Source organism: Lutjanus erythropterus, chromosome 6 (genome assembly GCF_056507025.1).
Source record: "Lutjanus erythropterus isolate fLutEry1 chromosome 6, fLutEry1.hap2, whole genome shotgun sequence".
Classification (NCBI taxonomy): domain Eukaryota; kingdom Metazoa; phylum Chordata; class Actinopteri; order Lutjaniformes; family Lutjanidae; genus Lutjanus; species Lutjanus erythropterus.
In genome coordinates, this window is record NC_139322.1 from 13,153,671 (window position 1) to 13,161,050 (window position 7,380).

Below are 7,380 nucleotides of genomic sequence, written 5' to 3' on the forward strand. Positions count from 1 at the left end.
ACTTTTTCCCACTTTTTTCACTGAATGGGGAGGGACTTCGCCTTTCTGCTGTAACAGATGTTGAGGACAACTGTAACACTGAAAAATTTAGTTATATTGATCCACTGTCTCTCAAAAGCACACCTCAAAGTAATCCCATTACTGCTGTAGTATCTAATAATGTTTCTTACTGAGTCAGCCTGCAGTAATCATGTAGATGTCAGGCATTGCATGCATTCAAAGCATTTTTTTTCTAGTGGTAACTAGATTTGAATTATTTTAAAATGAGTAAGATGTAATTTTACATAAGGCAAAACACTGTGTTGCCCTCGATTTTGCAGCCTTGATAAAATCTTTTGTGCTAGTAATACCTCTATTAGCTCATTTTTTTTGGTATTATTTTTTTAATGAATAACCTTGAGATAACATTGATGTAACTACTTTTGGCCGCAGGAGAAAAATACTGTACATCCAAATAGTAGTGATCATACTTCTAAATATTTTTTGTTGTTGTAGACATCTGCCAAGGTGAAGAAGGAGGATGTAAATGTGTTACTTCTGCCAAAAAACAGAGAAACGGTTGAATAATTTTATTCTTAATTAATTTTAAATTTATTTTAAATTTACTGCAGTGAAAAGGTGACATGAAATCACTGTAAAGACTGCCAAATATGATTCCTAAGGACTCATGAGAGTTTTTAAAATTATTTATTGGACACGGTTTTCTGGACCATAGCTGGATGGGGAGGTGGCTATAAACTGAAACCACTGATCAAAACAGCTGATAGAAAGTCAATAAATGAGAAACTGACACTGAGACTCAGTTTGAGGACAATTTCTGCCGGGATCACTGGTTAAAGTTAGACACCAGATGTCTCATTTTTAATTTATGATTTTATGAAAGCATTACCTTGTTTTTATTTTTAATATTTCAACTCCAACACTGCTGTTTATAGAACAGTAAATCCTCCATCAGGGATGTTTCCGCGAGTTGATCCTGGGTCTGGCAGGACACTTTTAATGTTATACAACAAAGTGTTTTGAAAGTTATCTATTTATAGAAAGAGTTTGATTTTTTTGTCCAGTGTGTAACCTTTAAATCTGTCTCATGTAACATGAAGTTTGATAGACAAATCTGTCAGTATTTAGCAACTTTGGTGCAACTGTAGGGGAACTATAGTTATAACATGATAACTCCAACCAGAAACAAGCTAGAGGGATGATATTTGCTCTGCACATGCTCAGTAAGATTTGTTCTCTTTCTGTGGACATTTTTTGTAGATGTTTTCAGCAAAAAATGATTTTGATGTATGAAAATTACCATTTAGATCTGTGGTGTTTTTCTTCTGCTTCTTCTACATGACTAAAAACTTAAACTTGAATCAATTTCATCTCTATCTTATTGGTTAACCATAAACAAAGGTGGATATTTCATGCCACGGTTTGTGGGGACAATAAAAATGTCCCAGCCTGCTGACGCAACGTTTCACAGTAACAGAAACAGAGGGTGTCTCCACAGGAATAGTAAGACCTATCAGTCTCTGGTGCACAGTGCAAGGGGAGACAGCGAGACAGAGAGATGTTGTGCGGCTGCCATTGGAGTGCTGACTGAGATTGCAGCATGGGAATAAATAACAAAATAATATATTTTTATATATCTCTGACTTTCCCTCTGATGGTCTAGATTTGTTGCTGGTTGCTTCATTCATATATTAAATATTTTGGCGGTAAAAAAAAAAAAAGACTTTTGAATGTGGGTAAGTAGGGGACCAAACCAAGGTGAGGTATAATGAGAGAGAGCATGTAGTCTTTCAAAACTTAAAGGGAAAGTTCACCCAGAAACGAAAATTCAGTCATTGTCTACTCACCCTCATGCCAGTTGAAGGTCGGTTTTGGTTTTTTAGTCCACAAAACACTGCTGGAGTTTCACAGGAAAACAGTGTCACAGTGAATTGTGACCAGGATTTCAAACGGAAAAAAAGCAATAAAAACACATAATGCCTCCATACTGCTTGTCCGGTGTAATCCAAGTCTCCTAAAGCAACAACATGCCAAGGTGGAAAAAAAAAAGTTTTTTTCACACCATGTCTTTAGCCTGAATCTTCACTGTAGATCCTTAGTTTGGAGCCACATTCTCGTGCACCCTGTCTGAACTGGTCGTGTGTGGTGTGTTGATGTACAAACGGCATGTCATGACTTTAGGAGGGCTAGAGGAAAAGCCGGAGGATCACCAAAGTCAGCAGTATGCCTCACCTGGGCACCATGAATGTCTGTACAAAAATTTCATGGCAATCCACCCAGTATTTGTTGTCCCTGGTGTGGCTAAAATGGTCACTATTTCCTTGTGTAATACTATGAATTCAACTACTGAGTTTGTACTAACCTTATTTATTATATCTTGCTTTTTTTTAACTGATGCTTACTGCTATTTCACTATCCCCTCTGCTGCTGTAACACTTAATATTTCCCTGCTGTGGGACTGTTAAAGGATTATCTTATCTTAAAAGAATAAAGACTAAATTACTTATTAAACAATGAAGCATATAAACACATAAAATAATCACTACATTAAGACAAAAGTGAAACAGAAAATTGCCTCTTGTCTTCTTGAGCTCTGGATGTGTCAGACCATTTTTCCACCTACAAGACTGCAGGTTGAAGGGTTGAGTGAGTCAGACTACAGTAACCTGGCAGCCAACCTTTAACTGACAGACAGTAATTTTATTACAAATGACACTCAAGCCTAAAAGGAAAAGTCATTTATGGCTTTGAATGGGCTGACAGGGTTCTGCAGGTACAGTAACAACAGCCTGGAGGTGTGAGATCCTTTCATGGCTGCATGGGGTGCAAAATCATTAGGAGAAGGGAAGAAAGTGGGATGATAAATGACAAAGGCTCTCACAGTGGCGGGGGTGTGGGGGAGTGGGGACTGGTTGCAGGAAACAAACAGCAGATAAAAGCAAGGCTGCAGACGGCAGCGTGGACCTCAATGTCACCCCCAACAGCCAGTCTGAGAGGAAGCTCTCATCTTTTTCACTTCACTTCTGAGGATTTGCCACACAGATGTCCTTCACACTCTGAAGTCCCTCCACATGTCGATGCCTCCCGTCCACACACACACACACACACACACACACACACACACACACACACACACACACACACACACACACACACACACACCTCCCACTTCATGTAGACTGGCAGACTACAGCACTTATCGCTCTTGTTTCTGCAGTAAAACACACTTTGACTGGATTGCAACAACAAAGATTAATTTGCTTTAATCAAAATAGAAATACTTTCTTTCTTATCCAAAATTAAATAAATATAAAAAAATATGAAGCTAACTAAAAGGTTAACAAAATGGAAGCTACATTGTTTGTTAACTGTCTAAAAAGTTAACAAAACATTAGCTAAAGTTTGCTAACTTGTTAAAAAGGTTAATGAAATGTTACAGTGTTTGCTGTCTAGCTAAAAAAGTTAACAAAACATCAGATACTTCGTAGAAAAGGTTGTCATGGGCAACTGGACTTGATAGAGTTCTTGAGTTTTCAAGAAGTCTATCAAGTCCAGTTGCCCATGACAACCTTGGCTATGAATACCACGACCTGGATGACTGTGAATCTTACTAGACATCAGCCACATTGTTGCTAGTTAACAAAATGTTGTATAGTTTGCTAATTAGATGAAAAAAAGTCAATATAATATTGGTTACATTGTGGGCCAACGAGCTAAAACATTAGTCAGCAGTTGACCTACTCATGATGAGTTGGTAGAGAAGATTTCATTTCACTTTTTTTAAGGAACTTCATTATTTTTGCTCAATCCATCTAAAAAAAAAACAGTCATCTTAAAATTTAAACCTGCTCAAGTTTAATGAAAATAAATACCTGTATACATACAAAAAAAAGGTGGTTTTAGGGGTTTGTTACTCTTAAATACTCTGTCAAATTTTAAATTGGAGTTTAAAGATTTGGTACAACAATTAAATTTAATCTACTTTTAAAGTAAAAAAAACTAAACTAAACTGAGGTTTAGGCCTTTCAGTAGTTTCAACAGCTTTCCTGCGATTCCTGCGCAAGTTAATTTCTCTACCATCATTCATTTTGCATAGTCACTTTTTTTAATATTTCATGCTTATTATATCTATTTTATGCTTATATATCTTTAGAAGTAAAAGTGTATATAGGGTATACACACTTCTTTTTTGTATTTTCATTTATCTCTCACTCTTTTCCATGTCTACTTTTGACTCTTGAGCTGCTGTAACATGAAATTTCCCAGGGGGAATCAATTAAATTTATCCTATCTTAACTTATCCCTCCATAGTTGACACTGTATTTGTTGCTGCAAGCTAACAGACTAAAGTGTGGCTGCAGGATTGTTGAGTCATGTACAAACTAAAATGTACAAAAAAAACCCCAACAGAGACATTGTAATGTTTAAATATAAATTTGTATTTACATCGATATTAACATCAAGAAACAAGGTAAGAAAAAATGCAATAGTATTTTACATCCTGTAATAATGACTGTATGTTTCCCAGATGTGTTTTCTCTTTTCTTCAGTGCCAACGATGCACCGAGAGGAATTTCTTTCCTTTAAAGCAAAACACAGACATCTTTTTTTTTGAATATTTGTAGATTAAACTTTCATATTCTTCATTGAGGACTGGGGTTAGAAAAAAAAACAACTCCAAGCTATTATTCTGAGACATAATGACATCAATCATGAAACCTCCTTTCCAGCTTTAAGAAAATCTCGACATTCTCTGGTGAAATAACCGTTTGCAGCACCACAATTCAACTGGCCATAAGTTCTACAGAGAGGAAGAAACAATCACAAACGAAAAAACTCAAACCACCTCAGCAGAACCAGACTCATGTCTACTCTATATGTCATACGGATGGGGATATAATATATGCAATTAAACATATTTAGTTCAATGTATATCATAGGTTATGTGCAACAGTAAAAGCACACATGAGTACTTGCACGATCTACGTCAGGAACTGTCTCTAAGCACTGCAGAATGACAAACAAAAATCTTTGGATTGAGCATGTGTTCAAAGGTAGATTTCTCAACAAAAGCTTCACAGGAAATACATGAAAATAAAGGCAAACTTAAATATAAAAAAAAAAAAAGTCACCTGTCAAAGATTGGCAGGTAATTAGGGATTCAAATTACTTCTTCTGTTGCTTCCATGAGGATTAAACATCTGTGAACAAACCTAAAGGACTCATGGACAATTATACAGCTGGGACTGATCTCCAAAGTCTCATATCAAAGCACAGAAATCTCAGGAGTGAAACTAAGAAGTCACACATGGAAGCATGAGGTTCAGTTCGGAAAATATCAACCCCACATACTGGTAAGACATCTGGGCCCCTAGAAGCCTAACACAATCATGTGTCAACTCTTTTTTTTAATAGGCATATTTTGTGTTTTCTTTTTTCTGTCCAAGGAAAAATAATTTATTAAAAAAAATTACACACTAGCACCTCTTTAGCTAAGACAGAAAATGTCCTCAGAGTGCTTTCTGAGAGAAAGAAAGTGGCAGTATGAAAGAAAATCTACACGTACCGCTTACAAAAAGGAGGCCCTTCCTTTCCAACTGATGGTTAAAGTATTGAAAATAAAAGCTGACCTATGACAGATTAAGAAAATTACACTTTTAAATATCAAGCCTTACAATCTGTGCAAAAACAGTATGTGACCTACAAAAGCATATATATATTTATATATAGTACATTTGAAGCGTATTTACAATTCATATTCACAGACAAAAGAAAGGAAAAAAGCTCCAAACAAGACATCATCGTCTAATACTGCAGTGCCGTCGCTTCGAGTAAATGATACTTCAGCTTTGTCCTCAGAGGAAAACCAGGAGGAAGGATTATTGCTAGAAATCTGCACGCCTACACTGAAATCTAACATTCTCATACAGTGTGAGCTCATATAGACATAATCTTATGATTGGCAATCAATTTCACGTCCGTACTCGTAGTAACACTGGAAATTGTTGTGAGGTAACCAAAATATCTGCAACATTTGGGTTTAAAAATTACCTCTGGAATGATAAAATGATCACGATGTGAATCTGTATAAATATAAGTGGAGTTTTGAACATTAATAGAATTCTTTGTTTTTAAAATGACTTAAAAACGGTTTATTTCTGTTGTTGTAATAAATCGGCTCACTGTAGATTAGAGCGTGGGATAAAATCTGTGCTTACTGCCTTTCTACTGGTTCTCACTTTAGAACAAAGATCATCAAGAGCCGCGTTTCCACCACAGGAACTTTCCACAGGGAACAGGAACCTTTAGAGGAACTCAGTGTGTTTCCACTGCAGGGACCAGACTTTAAATTAAGGTAAGTTCCAGGAATATTATTTTATTTTACTTTTATAGCTTTAAAAAGTACAGAACCTTCAGGGGCGTGGCTTGCAGCACTGAACATTTCTGATTGGTCGAGTATTGAAAACATTTTATTTCAGCCACTCTGTTGTTCAAGTTACAGAAGAAAGCATGTGACAGACGGACCAACAGCAAAGTCCAAGCCTTATTGAACACTTAAGCTAAGGGACAAAATCCAGCGGCAACTAACCCTTTGCGAAGCCCCTCTTTCGAACAGCAACTGTCCAATCATGGCCTAGCAACTGTAACTAGGCACTGCAGGCCTTTCAAGACTTGCACTGCTCACTTTTTGTAGTCTTTCACAGTACTGTGTGCAGCTATGACTGATTTAATGAGACACAAAAGACAGAAGTGCTAGTGAGCACAGCTGCTATTTTCTGATCATATTTCAACGTCACTAATTTTTGCTGGGATGTAAGCTAGCTTTAGTCTTCTAGCATTAATATTACATCATGTACACAGCTGTTAAGTACCTTTACATTTATGTTTTAAAATGTGTCAGATGGAAACAAAATCCACAGTCAGCAGCTAGAAACGAAAAGCTGCTTTTGTATTTTGTATTTTTCCGTGTTGTTTTTATCTGTGCCGTTTTATGTGCCGTTTCCTTTATTGCATTAGCTTTTTATTGTTCTTTTTCTGTGAAGCACTTTGCAACCTTGTTAAGAAAAGTGCTATAAAAATACAGTTTATTATTATTAGAGCGTTTCAAAAAATTACTGCCAATTTCAATGTTAAATCTGCCACTATCACTGTAAACAGCATATGTGCAGCGCGAGAACGGAAAGCATGACGGACGTAGCAACAAACTTTGGAGGGCTGCGTCAAGCGAAGGCTCGACTGGAAACAATGCTTTATATGTCGTCATCATTGTTGTATAATTTACCTTTTAGTTCCTCGAAAAGCAGTTCCTGGGAGTAAAAGTTCCAGGTGGAAACACGGCTAAAGTTACCCATTTCCAATCAACAGCCCCCCATCACTCAG